General features: G+C 37.3%; 2 pseudogenes; both read right to left on the bottom strand.

Moving 5' to 3' along the window:
* Positions 1–486: 486 nt before the first annotated feature.
* LOC139180404 (olfactory receptor 5W2-like) lies at positions 487–1447 on the bottom strand (annotated as a pseudogene).
* A 10319-nt stretch (positions 1448–11766) lies between these two features.
* LOC139180435 (olfactory receptor 5W2-like) lies at positions 11767–12678 on the bottom strand (annotated as a pseudogene).
* Positions 12679–17936: the final 5258 nt, after the last annotated feature.

Below are 17936 nucleotides of genomic sequence, written 5' to 3'. Positions count from 1 at the left end.
CTCTCACTATTTGCAGATGACATGATCCTCTACATAGAAAACCCTAAAGACTTTAAGTCTTATTATGAATTACTTCAATGTTTAGTTCCTTAATGTTCAATATTAACACTAACAACTTTTAGTATAGAATCTACAAGACTACAAGATGTACTATAACATATAAAGGAAATAAGTGCCGAAAATGCTCAGTAAATGCACAATAAGTTCTAGGGAAATTGAAATAACATTTGAATGAAAAAGTGAAACAAAAGTTGGCATAATTAGAAAACTCAAAAGTTTTTAAAAAACAGTTAGTACCACATTTAAATTCTGGGCACACACTTAGCAGACTTGTGAGGGGAACTGTAATATATTTTAGGATCCAAATACTTCTTTATTTAGGAATCTGAAAAATTTATATTTCTAATGTGTTATGTCATATAATTTTTTAATTAAACAGTACTATATATGTGTGTGGATGTGTACACATACATATGATATAAATATTTAAAAATTCAATTTAGTTTTCAGTTTTACTAGGGCCTGTTTCACATCTTCATTCCTTAGGCTGTAAATCAGAGGGTTTAACATGGGAATCATAAGGGTGTAAAACTAAGAGGACATTTTATCTTGATCTAAAGAGTAGGAAGAACTTGGCCTGAAATATATGAAGAGCATAGTTTCCTGGAAGATTACCACAGCAGTTAGGTAGAAGGTACAGGTGGAAAAAGCTTTGAGCCTCCCCTCAGCAGAGTGGACCTTCAAGACTGAAAGGATAATATAACAATAAGAGGCATGAACTCCTGAAATGGTACTCAGTTCAATGAAGCCAAAAATGGTGAATATCACTAACTCATTGACCTGTGTATCTGAACAAGATAACAATAGGAGAAAAGGAACATCACAAAAAAAGTGCTTACTCTCATTTGACCCACAGAAACATAAGCGGAATGCTAATGTCATGTGTATCAGAGCATCTGCCATTCCCACCAGGTAAACCCAAGCCATGAGCAGGGAACACACACCTCTGTGTGTGTGTGGACATGCTGACTGCATACAGCAAGGGGCTGCTGATGGTCTTGGACCAGTCATAGGCCATAACTGCCCGCAGGAGACATTCACGATCTGCAAAGATACAGAAGACCAAGAATTGCAGAGCACAGCCATGGAAAGAGATTGACTTGTTCTTGGCAAATAGGTCCATCAGCATCTCGGGGCCAATGGCTGTAGAACTGTAGAGGTCACAGAAGGAGAGGTGGCTGAGAAAAAAGGACATGGGTGTGTGCAGCTGGGGATCCATCCTAATCAGGGTTATCATTCCAAGATTTGCCAGAAGATTGAGGATATAAACAAGGAGAAACATTGTAAATGGGATCACTTTGTTCTCAGTGTTATCAGTAATTCCCAAGAAAATAAATTTGGTCGAGGAAGAACAATTCCTTCTATTCACTCTTCTTTGTTCTTGCATAAACTTCTGAGAATATGATCAAGACAATGACACTTGCATGTTGTAACACTTGTGCACATCTTTAAAATAAAGCAGAACGTTGTTTTCTGTAATAATCTTTTTATAGTCAGGAAATTTTCTAGCCATGCCCTCCCTCTTTAGAGAGGCATAGCTGTCTATTCTGCAGTAATTAAAATTATCTGAAAAAGACCTTTGAGAAAATTTGATGTAAATCTTGATGTCGTTTATGAAGTACATTACTTCCTATCAGCTCTTCACTGAGCCTTATCTTTTTTTTTTTTTTTTTTTTAATGTCAGGGCGTAGATCTGAATGAATTTACATTTCTTCACTGGTTCAAAACCATACGGAAGAGACACTACTATTGGAGAGAGCATATTCTAAGACATAAGGAAGCCATTTCCTATGCTTGAATATATTCAATTGGGTACAAAAGTGATTACAATCCATGTTTCTCAAAAAAATATGATTAGTTGAAGAATCTTCATTTAGTTCCAGAAGTAACTAGTATATCACTGACTAGTATTAATGAAAAATAATTTTGTTACCTGTTTTAGTTTATCTTGTGTGTAGTATTTGGTGAGATATGAAGTAAGAAAATTATTACTTCTTCTATTCTAGAAATTATTATTTCTCTTTCACATTGTTCATTATTTCTTTGCAGCATGGTTGTTGTCAAAGAAAACTGTCTTAACCAGTGAAAGAAAAAAAAAACTAAAAGGGAGTGAAGACAACAGAATGTACCATATACGTTTGAATTAATTCATATTTTAAGTTTTTTTTTATTATGAAACAGAAATGAGATGAAGGACAGTACATGCTTTTAAAATACATAGACTGCTGTCTATACTATATGTGTGTATTTATTTTCAAGCCTGTGTTTATATTTTAATGTATACAAGAATAGAATGTATTTAATGGATATTTTTTCCCTTCAAGCCCAAGTAAACATGACATATGGTTCACAAGGAGATGAATTTGTACATGTTTTTATTTTTGTTGTGGTATCTGCAGTATTCTTTCAATAAAATAAAACAAAACTTACCTTAAATTCTTGTGTACACTTTCCCAATAATAAAAGAAGTAAAGGCTTTTTTGTGACCCAATAGCAAATACAACACATAAAATGCTATATTGTGGATATTAACCTATTCAGACAGATTCTTCTGGGAATCTGAGATTCTGAGAAGAAAAGATTATTTCTAGTCATTAAATACTGGTTTAATAAGTAAGCTAGCATAGAATTATTCATTTACATTTTTTCCTCAAAAACTTAAGTATTTTCTCCTATATTCTTTTATTTATTTATTTATTTATTATTATTTTTACTTTATAATATTGTATTGGTTTTGCTATACATCAACATGAATCTGCCTGTTCCCCATCCTGAACTCCCTTCCCACCTCCCTCCCCATACCATCCCTCTGGGTCATCCCAGTGTACCAGCCCCAAGCTTCCTGTATCCTGCATTGAACCTGGACTGGCGATTGATTTCTTATATGATATTATACATATTTTAATGCCATTCTCCCAAATCATACCCCCCTCCCTCTCCCACAGAGCCCAAAAGACTGTTCTATACATCTGTGTCTCTTTTGCAGTCTCGCATACAGGGTTGTCATTACTATCTTTCTAAATTCCATATATATGCGTTAGTATACTGTATTGGTGTTTTTCTTTTCTTCTTCTTTTTTTTTTTTTTCAATGTCTCTGCTTTTTAATGTGCTGTCTAGGTTGGTCATAGCTTTTTTTCCAAGGAACATTCTTTCTGGCTTACTTCACTCTGTGTAATAGGCTCCAGTTTCATCCACCTCATTAGAACTGATTCAAATGTATTCTTTTTAATGGCTGAGTAATACTCCATTGTGTATATGTACCACAGCTTTCTTATCCATTCATCTGCTGATGGACATCTAGGTTGCTTCCATGTCCTGGCTATTATAAACAGTGCTGTGATGAACATTGGGGTACACGTGTCTCTTTCCCTTCTGATTTCCTCAGTGTGTATGCCCAGCAGTGGGATTGCTGGATCATAAGGCAGTTCTATTTCCAGTTTTTTAAGGAATCTCCACACTGTTCTCCATAGTGGCTGTACTAGTTTGCATTCCCACCAACGGTGTAAGATGGTTCCCTTTTCCCCATATCCTCTCCAGCATTTATTGCTTGTAGACTTTTGGATCGCAGCCATTCTGACTAGCATGAAATGGTACCTCATAGTGGTTTTGATTTGCATTTCTCTGATAATGAGTGATGTTGAGCATCTTTTCACATGTTTGTTAGCCATCTGTATGTCTTCTTTGGAGAAATGTCTATTTAGTTCTTTGTCCCATTTTTTGATTGGGTCATTTGTTTTTCTGGAATTGAGCTGCAGGAGTTGCAAGTTAGAATTTGGAAACCTACCTGAGATGAACAGGTCTTAGGTAGCTGAACAATAGGTAGAGGGCCTTTTATTTTACTAGGAACAATATGACTTAAATCACTAAAGCTATTACCCTTAGGTGTTGGTGTTACTTGGAGAATGAAATGTCAACCCACTCCAGAATTCTTGCCTAGAGAATCCTGTGTACAGAGGAGCCTGGTGGGCTGCTGTCCATAGGGTTGCACAGAGTCGAACACGACTGAAGCGACTTAGCATGCATTGGAGAAGGAAATGGCAACCCACTACAGTATTCTTGCCTGGAGAATCCCAAGGATGGTGGAGCCTGGTGGGCTGCAGTCTATGGAGTCGCACAAAGTCGGATACGACTGAAGCAACTTAGCAGTAGTAGCAGCAGCAGCAGCTGGTGTTATTAAAAACACTCCATTAATTACTTTCCTACTTCTGTATATTCCCCTGTGAATTCACAACTTGTCAAATGCTGAGCTTTCATGCTCCACTCTTGTTACCAAATCGATCTCTGGTAGAAAGAGCACTGCAGGTTGTTTATATTGTGTGCTTCACAGTTACCCTGAAACTATCTCCTCCTTCTCTAGTCAAAGAGGAAACTTAAGGACACTCAAAAAGATCACCCTCTTCATCATTTCCAGTTCCTCTGTGTTTTTGAAACATTCTCCCTCTATACCTCATTTAGGAATAATACTGCATTTCGGTTGTATTTTCTTTCATATTGAAATATAATGCCTGAATCATAATATTCATCATTTTAATAAGTAGAGTTTTTTGGTTTTTAATATATTTTCCAGGTAGTTCAGTCATCACCACTATCTACTTCCAGGACTTTTTCATCAGTTCAATAAAAAGCTCATACATATTAGCTATCACTCCCCCTTCCTCCCTCCCTGAGCCCTGGAAACCATTCATCTATTTTTGATTCCATGTGGTTTCCTGTTCTTTGCCTTGCCCATAAACAGAATCATGCAGTATGTTTGAGTACCTACATTTATTATTTTAATTTGGATAATATAAAATATCACCCAATGAGATTTATGTTTCATTAAAAATAGATATCTTAAAATAATTGAAAGCATGCCTTAAGAAGAAAATGTCTTCCTTAGATACAATTAAAAGAAAAAAATCTATATTTGTTTTTTTCTGGTGCCCCTGGTGACAGTAAAATTCTGTAGGCAAATGTCTACCAAGACATTACTTTTACAGAACATAGTAGTCTGTTCCTCAAACATGGAGTATTGTGATACAGAGGTCACTGCACTGTAGGGTACCAAAGTTCATTATGTCTCCCTGCCGCAGGGAGAATGACTATAGGAGTTAGTAGGGGCATAAAGACAGGGTAGTTCTACAAGCAGGGCATCACTTCAGGTAATGTAAAGATTCATTATACATTGAGATACTCCAAGAACTTATGCACCACATCAATATCAAAATATATATAATGCATACTTCTTTTGCACAAGAGACTGTTAGATTAAAAAAAAAAAAAGTAACAATCTGACAGCGAACATACTTTGTGGAAACTCATTTTTAGAGTATGCTGTATCAAGAAAACTTTCATCTACAAAAGTATACTGAAAATAAATTGTCAGGAATGAAAAGATCACTTTTCCCAGAAAAAGACAAAAGACAAAAACATTATTAAGATCTCGTAAATCATCTCCATATCCATCAAAAATTGATGTCCAGCATGGACTTCAGGGAGATCCAACCAGTCCGTCCTAAAGGAGATCAGTCCTGGGTGTTCATTGGAAGGACTGATGTTGAAGTTGAAATTCCAATCCTTTGGCCACCTGATGCGAAGAGCTGACTCATTGGAAAAGACCCTGATGCTGGGAAAGATTGGGAGCAGGTGGAGAAGGGGACAGCAGAGGATGAGATGGCTGGATGGCATCACCAATTCAATGAACATGGGTTTGGGTGGACTCTGGGGGTTGGTGATGGACAGGGAGGCCTGGCATGCTGTGCTTCATGGGGTCACAAAGAGTTGGACATGACTGAGCAACTGAACTGAACTGAACTGACTGAACTGATAATGCTTTAATTTGGATATTTTGAGTTATATAGTAGTAAAATCATATAGCTTTTACATCTTTATGTACAACTTCTGTCATTCATTTTTTTTGGCATATGAAATTTCTCTATACTTATGTATGTCAAGATAGTTTATTCATCCTAATAGTTGTTTAATTTTCCTAGGTACAAACTAACATACAGTTATCTATCTAATCTACAGGAGCAGTCAGTATACTTGATCTATGAAGTTTCACTGGAGCTGGACAAACTATTTATTTATGTATTTTCATGATTGCTTTTATGATACAGGGGAAGCTTGAGAGCAGTGACAAACATTTGCCATTTGGTAATGGGACCAGATACCATGGTCTTAGTTTTTTTAATATTGAGTTTTAAGCCAGCTTTTCACTCTCTTCTTTCACCCATTAAGAAACTCTTTAGTTCCTCTTCACTTCCTGCCATTAGAGTCACATCCTCTACATATGTGAGGTTATTGATGCTTTCAAATTGTGGTGCTGGAGAAGACTCCTGAGAGTCCCTTGAACAACAAGGAGATACAACCAGTACATCCTAAAGGAAATCAACCCTGAATATTCATTGGAAGGGCTGATACTGAAGCTGAAGCTCCAATAGTTTGGCCACCTGATGAGAATATCGATTTATTGAAAAAGACTCTGGTGCTGGGAAAGATTGAAGCCAAAAGGAGAAGAGGGTGGCAGAGGATGAGATGGTTGGATAGCATCACTGGTTCAATGGACATGAACTTGGGCAAATTCTTGGAGAGTGAGGGATAGGGAGCCCTGGTGTCCCTCCATGGGGACAGGGAGGAAGAAAAGTTCCTGCTGCAGTCCCTGGGGTGACAAAGAGTCAGCACGACTTAGCAACAGAACAGAAATGACAACTTTTAATATCTGTTTTGCTTCCTGGAGGGCTAATAAATGTAAATAACCACTCCTGTGAGCAGTGTATTAGATTCCCAAAATGGAATAACAGGCCACACAAAAGTCATGTTTGAAAGTGTTTGGTCTTCTTAATCTCATACTATCCAGATGGTTTCATGCCACCACTATTTAAGGTTAAAACAGCCTACACATACAGTCCAATTACTAATTTGAACATGAAGTAACTCTATTTTTTAAGATGGTTTTCAAATATTTTCCAATACTGGGATGGATTTACACAGCAGGAGGGTCATATTTTATAGAGACAGATTGTATCATCTGGAAAGGAACTTGGAGGTATTCTAGTTGAAGTCTTTGTCTTACATAAGGGAATCTGAGGGTCAGAAAGGAATAGTGATGTGCTAAGTTCAGAGTGGAATTGCTACCTGGTTCATAGCACATGTCTAAAGCCAGAGATCTCCAGGAAGGTTGAAAGTTGCTGCTTCTGTGTTTATCATAGAATTTTGTACTTATTGGATTACTGAACATTATTTTTTATGAATGTAGCTATACAACCTATGACGCATATGATCTCTGCCTTAGACATACATTGATACCTATGATTAGAGAAAGAGAGAGAAAGTCACTCAGTCGTATCCAACTCTTGGCAATCCCATGGACTGTAACCCATGAGGCTCCTCTGCCCATGGGATTCTCCAGGCAAGAGTACAGGAATGGGTTTCCATTTCCTTCTCCAGGGTATCTTCCTGACCCAGGGGCCAAACTTGGGTCTCCTGAATTGCAGGCAGATTCTTTACCATCTGAGCTACAGGGAAATCCATTATCTACTATTGTTACACTATATTTCTACTTAAGTATTCAAGTGGCAAGGATGAAGGGGTCAGGATATGGGAACTTGCCTGCAGTATTATCCTAGTGCACTGTCATTGATAATGTTGCATTTACATAATATTTGCTACCTGACATTGTTATGTGTATGATAAAAAAATGTGAGATAGAGGTACAAAGAAGGGAAATATGGAGGTGGGAGCTGATGTAGACAGACTCAGTTCAGTTCAGTTCAGTTGCTCAGTCATGTCCGACTCTTTGCGACCCCATGAATCACAGCACGCCAGACCTTCCTGTCCATCACCAACTCCTGGAATTCACCGAAACTCATACCCATCGAGTTGGAGATGCTACCCAGCCATCTCATGCTCTGTTGGCCCCTTCTCCTCCTGCCCCCAATCCCTCCCAGCATCAGGGTCTTTTCCAATGAGTCAACTCTTCGCATGAGGTGGCCAAAGAATTGGAGTTTCAGCCTCAGCATCAGTCCTTCCAATGAACACCCAGGACTGATCTCCTTTAGGATGGACTGGTTTGATCTCCTTGCAGTCCAAGAGACTCTCAAGAGTCTTCTCCAACACCAGAGTTCAAAAGCATCAATTCTTTGGCATTCAACTTTCTTTACAGTCTAACTCTCACAACTATACATGACCATTGGAAAAACCATAACCTTGACTAGATGGACTTTTGTTGGCAAAGTAATATCTCTGCTTTTGAATATGCTATCTAGGTTGGTCATAACTTTCCTTCCAAGGAGTAAGCATCTTTTAATTTCATGGCTGCAGGCACCATCTGCAGTGAGTTTGGAGCCCCCCAAAATAAAGTCAGCCACTGTTTCCACTCTTTCCCCATCTATTTGTCATGAAGTGATGGGACCAGATGCCATGATCTTAGTTTTCTGAGCTTTAAGCCAACTTTTTCATTCTCCACTTTCACTTTCATCAAGAGGCTTTTGAGTTCCTCTTCACTTTCTGCCATAAGGGTGGTGTCATCTGCATATCTGAGGTTATTGATATTTCTCCCGGCAATCTTAATTCCAGCTTGTGTTTCTTCCAGTCCAGCGTTTCTCATGATGTACTCTGCATGTAAGTTAAATAAGCAGGTGACAATATACAGCCTTGACGTTCTCCTTTTCCAATTTGGAACCAGTCTTTTGTTCCATGTCCAGTTCTAACTGTTGCTTCCTGACCTGCATATAGATTTCTCAAAAGGCAGATCAGGTGGTCTGGTTTTCCCATCTCTTTCAGAATTTTCCACAGTTGATTGTGATCCACATAGTCAAAGGCTTTGGCACAGTCAATAAAGCAGAAATAGATGTTTTTCTGGAACTCTCTTGCTTTTTCCATGATGCAGTGGATGTTGGCAATTTGAGCTCTGGTTCCTCTGCCTTTTCTAAAACCAGCTTGAACATCTGGAAGTTCACAGTTCATGTACTGATGAAGCCTGGATTGCAGAATTTTGAGCATTTCTTCACTAGAGTGTGAGATGAGGGCAATTGTGCAGTAGTTTGAGGATTCTTTGGCAGACAGACTTGAATACACCCAAATATTTAGTGCAGTTTCCTTATTTTGCAGAATGTTGAGAGACTAATATTATACGTTCTTGCTCAAACTTTTGAGTTATAAATTACTTAAAATATAATTCCATAATTTGTTACTTAAGCGTACAATTTCTGGTAGAAGTAGAATCAGTCAATTCTATTTTTGGTCTTCCATTTAATGGGATGAATTTTTTTTCTTTTTTATATGACGCAAGTAGATCATATAAAATGGGTTAATACTTAGATAAAACAATTCTTTAGATGCAGTAATAAATTTCTGTTATAAAGATGGAAATGTGTTATTCATGGCAACATGATGACATATTATTTTGATTGGACTTTATTATATTTCATGGGTTTTCTGCCATAGTGTTGCCTATAAGCAATAATTCCAAAAGAATTTAGATGAATTAATGAAATATGCTAGAGTTAGACTTTTAAAACTTTTATCTAAAATAAGAATTCTCTGTGTATTTTTATTCACCATGAGACCTTTTCATAACATGTCATAATGTCTCACAAATACCACTCTGCGTAACAGAGGCATTTTTTAGGCTTTACTGCCATTCTAAGATATTTTCTCATAAGGGTATTTTACAATGATAGTGAGAAAATCTAAGAACTTCAGTGGCTTTTATCCTTTACAATTTTAATGAATAATTAAGAATGCTTTTCTGTCTTAAGAGATTTTTCAAATATATGGTCAAATTCACACTTTCATAATGAACAAAATTAATGCTCTAGCCTTCAATAAATAAGGGAAAAAAGCAAATAAAATAGTCAAATATCAAGAACTTATAGCTCTTTACTCTTAGTGTAATTAATATGAATGTCTTTATCAATCCATTATATTAGTATACACGCCACTTTATATATCTTCCAAAAAATCTGTTGAGTTTATGCAAATAATTTATGTTATAATGTGTGTGTGTGTGTAACATCTACATATATATATAGTAGATGTTATCCCTCTGTTGATTTTGCCACTGAGATAAAGTTAATACTCAAAAATGTTATCTAGTGTTTTCAGTTTATTATGCATTTATTTATTCCTCCATTGTGATCTGGACAACATGGAATTTTCTTTGGATAATGGAGCCAATTTCTCACAAACAAGGTGAAATAAAATAATGCTTTAAGTAGACGGTTCTTTGTGAATGACAAAGAGATAAAGAGGACATTAAACAAGGGTCAAGAAGAGGAAAGAAGAGAAAGAAATTGTCATGGAGATAGTGATAAAAATATTGATAATGATAGCCCATTGATGTACTTTATCAAGGTCCTTTCCACTTTCCCTAAATTTTCTTTTTCATTTTTTTAAATTTTTATTCATACAAAATGACAATTAGCATGTATAAGGTGTACAAGGTGAAGATTAGACACATGTGTGCATTATGACTGGGCTTCCCAGGTGGCGCAAGTGGCAAAGATCTTGCCTGCCAATACAGGAGACATAAGAAACATGGTTTTAATTCCTGGGTCCAAAAGACCCCCTGGAGGAGGGCATTGCAACCCACTCCAGTATTTTGCCTGGAGAGTCCCCATGGACAGAGAAGCCTGACAGACCACAGTCCATGGAGTCTCAAAGAGTTGGGCATGACTGAAATGAATGAGAACACATTGTGACATGATCACCACATAAGATTAGTCAACACATTCATTAATTCACATAGTTACCATTTGGAGTGTTTGTATAATGAAGTCAATTAAGATCTACTTTTCTACAAAATTTAAAGTTTAAAATACAGAATTGTTAACTGAAGTCAAGTATATATTAGAGTCCCAGAAGTTTTTCCTCATACAACAGAAAAGTTGTACACTTTGACAAATATTTCAAACTTCTTTCACCTACCAGACCTTGGAAACAATCAATCTACTCTGTATTTCTATAAATTAATCCTTTTTGTATTCAACATGCATGTGAGATAATACAGTAGTTATCTTTCACTGTCTGACTTCACTTAGAGTAATGACTTCATGGTTCTCCCATGTTGTGGCGATCGAGGCTTCTTTATCTATAAAATACGTGAGCTTGTCCACCTCATAGCTCATTTAATTATCAGATTCCCTGACTAATATTGTTTCATTTACTACGAATAATTTTTAGATTTGTGACTGAATATATCTATCCAAAGACATACTAGTTTTAGATTTTGCTTTGGATTCATAACACTCAATATTTTATTTCATGATTGTTAGGCTTCTATTGAGTTACTTACCTGCTTAGTTAGTTAATGCTTGTTGGTAACACTAGCTTATATTCATTAGTATAGAAACTACAGTATGTCCCATTAAATATAAAGAATGCTCAAAAATCTTTCAGGAAGCACATAACAAATCTTCAGGCAAGTTGAAATGTAGGTTAAATGAAAGAATAAACCAATGATATTTGATCAAGTTAGAAAATTCCAGAAAGTTTTCAACAAAGTGGAGGTGCCATATATAAATTGTTGATACATATGAACATGCTGTATTTGGAGACTGTAGCATTTCTAAAATTTGGGCTATACAACAAATGCTCATTTATAACATTGTAAGCATTGGGAAAATTTTGGTTCTCTTGTATGATGAAATATAACTCTAGAAATACAAAACCCAAAATGTGTTTATGTGTGTAAAATATAAACATTTAACCCCAGCTTTTAAGTTTCACTTTTCCAGAGCCTGTTTCACATCTTTGTTCCTTAGACTAAATCATAGGGTTTAACATTGGAGTCACAAGAGTGTCAAACAATGAGGTCATCTTGTCTTGATCTAGAGAATTAGGATGAACTCGGCCTGAAATATATAAAGAGCATAGTTTCCTGGAAAATTGCCACTGCAGTTAGGTGGGAGGTGCTGGTGGAAAAAGCTTTGAACCTCCCCTCAAAAGAGTGGATCTTCAAGACTGAAAGGGTAGTATAACAATAAGAGACAAGGACTCCTGAAATGGTACTCAGTTCAATGAAGGTAAAAATAATGAATAACACCAACTCACTGACCTGTATATCAGAGCAGGAAAGGAGGAAAATTGGAGGTAAATCACAGAAGAAATGGCTAATCTCATTTGACCCACAGAAACATAAGCGGAATACTAATGTCATGTGTATCGAGTACCTGCCATTCCCACCAGGTAAACCCCAGCCACGAGCAGGGAGCACATGTTGACCTCTGGACATGCTGACCACATAGAGCAAGGGGCTGAGGGGCTGCTGACGGCCTTGTACCAGTCATAGGCCATCACTGCCAGCAGAAGAGATTCAGAATTTGTAGAGATGTAGAAGACAAAGAACTTCAGAGCACAGCCACTGAAGGAGATGGATTTGTTCTTGGCAAATTGGTCCACCAGCATCTTGGGCACAATTGCTGTGGAATAGCAGAGGTCACAGAAGGAGAGGTGGCTGAGGCAAAATACATGGATGTGTGCAGCTGGGAATCCATCCTAATCATTCCAAGGTTTTCCAGAAGGTTAGTAAGATAAGCAAATAGAACCATGGTAAAAAGAGCTATCTTATTCTCAGTGTTATTAGTAATTCCCAAGAAAATGAGTTCAGTCAGAGAGGAGCAATTCCCTCTATCCATCCTTCTTTGTTCTGATGTAAACTTTTAGAAAATGATCAAGAAAATGATACATGGATGTGGAACACTTCTACACAACTGCAAAACATCATAAGGAGGAAGGTGATTTTTGTTTGTATTTGTGTTTTAATAATTACAACATAATCTAGATCATGGATATCCACTGTTTAAAGGTAGATCGCTATCTGTTCTGTTCTGTTCAGTTCAGTCACTCAGTCATGTCCGACTCTTTGCAAACTCATGGAATGCAGCACGCCAGGCCTCCCTGTCCATCACCAACTCCCAGAGTTTACAAAAACTCATGTCCATTGAATCAGTGATTCCATCCAACCATCTCATCCTCTGTCTTCCCCTTCTCCTCCTGCCTTCAATCTTTCCCAGCATCAGGGTCTTTTCAAATGAGTCAGCTCTTAGCATAAGGTGGCTAAAGTATTGGAGTTTCAGCTTCAACATCAGTCCTTCCAATGAACACCCAGGACTGATATCCTTTGGGATGGACTGGTTGGATCTCCTTGCAGTCTAAGGGACTCTCAAGAGTCTTCTTCAACACCACAGTTCAAAAGCATCAATTCTTTGGTGCTCAGCTTTCTTTATAGTCCAACTGTGACATCTGTACATGACTACTGGAAACATCATAACCTTGACTAGACAGACCTTTGTTGGCAAAGCAATGTCTCTGCTTTTTAATATGATGTCTAGGTTGGTCATAACTTTCCTTCCAAGGAGTAAGCATCTTTTAATTTCATGGCTGCAGTCACCATCTTCAGCGATTTTGGAGCCCCCCAAAATAAAGTCAGCCACTGTTTCCACTGTTTCCCCTTAAATGTAGATGTCATTCATGAGTAGGTTATTTTATACAAGCTCATCTCTGAGCATTGCTTTTCTTGTCTCAGGGAGGAGCTTTTGATAAATTTAACTCACATTACCTCTTCAAAATAATATGGAAGAAACACCAGTGTTAGACCAGGCTGCAAGATCTAAGGACTAAGCGTTTCCCTGCTGGAAAATATTTACCTGGATACAAAATATGATTTTAAAAATGATTGCAATTTTTCTGTTCTTCAAGAAAGCATGATTGGTTTAAGAGTCTTTGCTCTAGTTCCAGAAATAGTGAGTGTATCAAGGACTAGAAATATTTTTTAAAAATTGCTACTGCTTTTAGTCTATGTTGTATTTAGTATTTTCTGAAACGTGAAATAAGTATTGTTGATCTAGTTTTCTAGAGATTTTTTACTGCTTTCCCACAATGCTCATTACCTATTTGTAGAATGGTTGTTTACCAGGGTCCAGCCCCGGCAGGATCCAGGGATTCCCTCAGGATGAACGGCATCTGTGTCAGAGAGAGAGTTAAAAGTAAAGAGGAGAGAAAGAGGCTTGATCTTCCTTGGTTTACACAGAAAGCCAATAAAGCTCCTGACATGGAACTTGCTCTGTTCACGGAGGCCACAGGCGCCCTCTCAGTGGGGTGAAGACACAGGGTGTCCTCTCCCCGGTGAAGATGCAGGGTGCCTTCCTGATCTGGTCTTAGAAGCCCAGGCAAAAAAGTGAACTCAGAGGGCCTCTGTGCTCCACGGAGTCAGCCTGAAAGAAAGAGAGAGAGAGAAAGAAAAAGAAAGAAAGAAAGAAGGACACGGGGAGATCAAGCTTCGGTGAGCAAGGCCCATAACTTTATTTTTAAAAGGAGCTTTTAAACCCTCAGTTCTACATAGAGAATAATAGAGGGTGCAGAGTCATGCAGGGTCAGCAGTCCTTGACCGTTATCAAGACCAGGCTTTCTTTCTGCAAACCTATCATATACAAAGGCTTTAGGTGATTTACATCATCTTCTGGCCATGTGGCCTGTTAACATTTTTCTTCTGATAAATGTTAGTCAACCAGAAAACTTATTTTCTCTAAAAGTGATTTCTCTAAAGTTTGGCGCCACTCTCCCAAAGCACTAGATAAAGTTGCATTCCTATAGAGCAAAGGTGCAGTGGGGTATAAAAAGGAAATAATTTATTAACTCAAGGGTCTAAAGTTGTTAACACCAAGGCTACTATATATATATATATATATATATATATATATATATATATATATATACACCAACTATATAAACTAATATACTCCTAAGGACACGATGGGTAGGGGATATGGAAACTTGGCAGCAAGCATTGGCTCATCAATGAAATCCTTCACCAGTTCTATTCTAATATTTTTTAACTCCTCGAAAGGCTCTATATTTTTAGAATGTATTAAGCTTTCCGTGTCTCTCGTGGTTGGGAGGCTGTAAACAATCACATGTGTAGTTGTAAGAGTCTGGATAAACCTGTCAGGCAAGTTAGAAAGCCATCTGAGGGGTTTGAATTGAAACACTCCTATTATGCCCAGGAGACTTATTAACTAGAGCCTTAGGTTGATTTTATTCAAAGAAAGGTAGTCGGGGATAGCCCCTGTTAATGTCAGAAGAGTTGGTGAAAGGCATGATATAATAAACAGTAGACAGAAAGATTTTGGTTTCGGAGTGGATGCTCGAGTAGATCCAGGGAATCCCTCAAGTCCTGATCCTCCTTTGCCTGTCAGGTCTTCTTTGCATGACCCTTGTCATAGGTGGGATCTCCCGTGGTGGCCCCAGCAGTTGTTGTTAAAGGATGAATATCTTGATGAACAGAAAAAAAGAGAGAAAAATAGGAGAAAATAACAGAATTTGTCACATACATTTGCATCTATTTATCTTTTTAATGACTTTTCTAAATTATAAAATGGAAATGAGTAGAGGAGCAATGCTGCTGCTGCTAAGTCACTTCAGTCGTGTCCAACTCTGTGTGACCCCATAGAAGGCAGCCCACCAGGTCCCGCCATTCCTTGGATTCTCCAGGCAAGAACACTGGAGTGGGTTGCCATTTCCTCCTCCACTGCATGAAAGTGAAAAGTGAAAGTGAAGTTGCTCAGTCGTGTCCGACTCTTAGTGACCCCGTGGACTGCAGCCTACCAGGCTCCTCTGTCCATGGGATTTTCCAGGCAAGAGTGCTGGAGTGGGGTGCCATTGCCTTCTCCTAGAGGAACAATAAATACTTCTAAAAAACATATACCTTGTTATTGTATGTGTATATTTATGTGTGATCATGTGTATATATTTTAATAAATATATGAGAGTAGAATGTAAGTAATGAACTTTTTCCTTAGACCTACCTAAGTATACATGCTCATGGTTCACATGGAGATGAATTTGTCCGTTTTTATTTTTATTGTGGTACCTACAAAAGCTTTTCAATAAAACAAAACATACCTTAAATTTCTGTACACACTTGCCTAATATTATTTCTAGTCATTAATATATGACTCATTTCAGTTCAGTCGCTCAGTCGTGTCCCACTCTCTGTGTCTTTCTAGTCATTAAATGCAGGTTTTAATAGGTAAGCTAGCATAAAATATTTTACTTATAATTTTTTTTCTCTAAAAGTTAAGTATTTCTCCTACATTCTTTAAGTTAGGATATGGAAACCTACCTGAGATGAGGTCTTGGGTAGCTGAACAATAGGCAGATAGCCTTTTAATGTACCAGGTACACTGGGACTTAAATCCCTGAAGTTAATGCTCATACACTTTTATTAATTGTTTTCCTGCTTCTGTATATTCTGTTATGAACTCAGAAACAGCTTGGCAAAAGCTGAGTTTTTGTGCTTCAGTATTGTCACCAAATTGCTCTATGGTAAGAAGGATACTGTGAATTGTTTGTAGGATTGTTTTACAGTTACCCTGAATCTCCTCCTTCTCTAATTCAAAAGGAAACCTAATGATACTCAAAAAGATCTCTCTCAATCATTTCCAATGCCTTTGGATTGTTCATTGTGTTTTTGAAATTTTATCCTTCATACCTCATTTAGGAATTAAACTGTATTTCAACTGTATTTATACACAAAACTTAATAATATTGAAATGTAATACATATACCATAAAATTCACACTTCTAATGTATACACTTTTTTATTTGTATTGTTTTTATTATATTTTCAAGGTTGTTCAGTTATCACCAGCATCTGCATTCAGAAAATGTTCATCAGTCTCATAAGAAAACTATATCTATTAGTGCTTGCTCATCTCTGAAACCTCCCCCACCCCTGAAACCTCTAATCTACATCTCATCTCATCTATGAGTCTGTGTGGTTTCCTATTCTTGGTCTTGAATACAAACAGAAGCATGCAATATATTATTTATTTTCATGTCAGGCTTCTTTTCTTTAGTAAAATACTATATTTGCTTCAGTAAAATATTTAGGTAAATATAATATCAGCCATGTTGTGCTTGTGTCAGAAATCTGTTTTATTAGTTAGCATAATATTTCTTTTTATAGATATAGCACAGTTTATTGATCCAGTTTTCAGCTGGATGAGCATCTGGTTATTTCTACTCTTTAGCTATTAAGAATAACGATGCCATTTCATTCTGTCAGTGCTACCTTTCAAGCAGACTTCATCACCAGAGAACCCTTTATTCACATCCTCCAATCACATGCCCAAGAATATTTAATTAATTTGCAACTTCCTCATATTCTGTAAGTACTGCACCCTTCTCTGAATTATGCTTATTTTAATCATGTAAGAATCTCTTTACTACATTTAAGGCCACAAGAATAAGAGCAGTGCTTATTTTCTATTTTGTAAACCCCTTGATAAAAAGATTTGGGTAGGTAGTGCTTTTAAAATATTGATCACTCAGTACTTCTGTCTATTAAAGTGGAGAATGATATACAAAGAATAGAAATATACCTGCTTTGGGGATTTTTCTTTTGATATACATAGGCTTCCCTTGCCGTTCAGTTGGTAAAGAATTTGTCTGCAGTGCAGGAGACCTGGGTTAGATTCCTCAGTCAGGAAGATCCCCTGGAGAAGGAAATGGCAACTCACTCCAGAATTCTTGCCTGGAGAATACCATGGATAGAGGAGCCTGGCAGGCTACAGTCCATGGGATTGCAAGAGTCGGACGACATGGTGACTAAACCACACTAGCTCATATGTGCAAAAATGACTAATTTAAAATAATTATGCATGGCAATGAGTTTTCTACATCAGCAGAGTTCCACTTTTTTTCTTAAAATAATTTGCTTGTGAAAGGTTGTTGCTGAATGAAAGGATGCTGGGATTTGTGGCCTCCAGAGGAGAAGAATTCAATCTGGGGCCAGAGACGAGGCTTGATTGCTCAGAGCTTTTGTATAATAAAATTTTATTAAAGTATAAAAGGAGATAGAGAAAGCTTCTGACATAGGCATCAGAAGGGGGCA

Source organism: Bos indicus, chromosome 28, assembly GCF_029378745.1.
Source record: "Bos indicus isolate NIAB-ARS_2022 breed Sahiwal x Tharparkar chromosome 28, NIAB-ARS_B.indTharparkar_mat_pri_1.0, whole genome shotgun sequence".
In the NCBI taxonomy this organism is placed as follows: Eukaryota; Metazoa; Chordata; class Mammalia; order Artiodactyla; family Bovidae; genus Bos; species Bos indicus.
The sequence above is the reverse complement of the archived record's forward strand: the minus strand, read 5'-3'. Positions and strand labels throughout refer to the sequence as shown.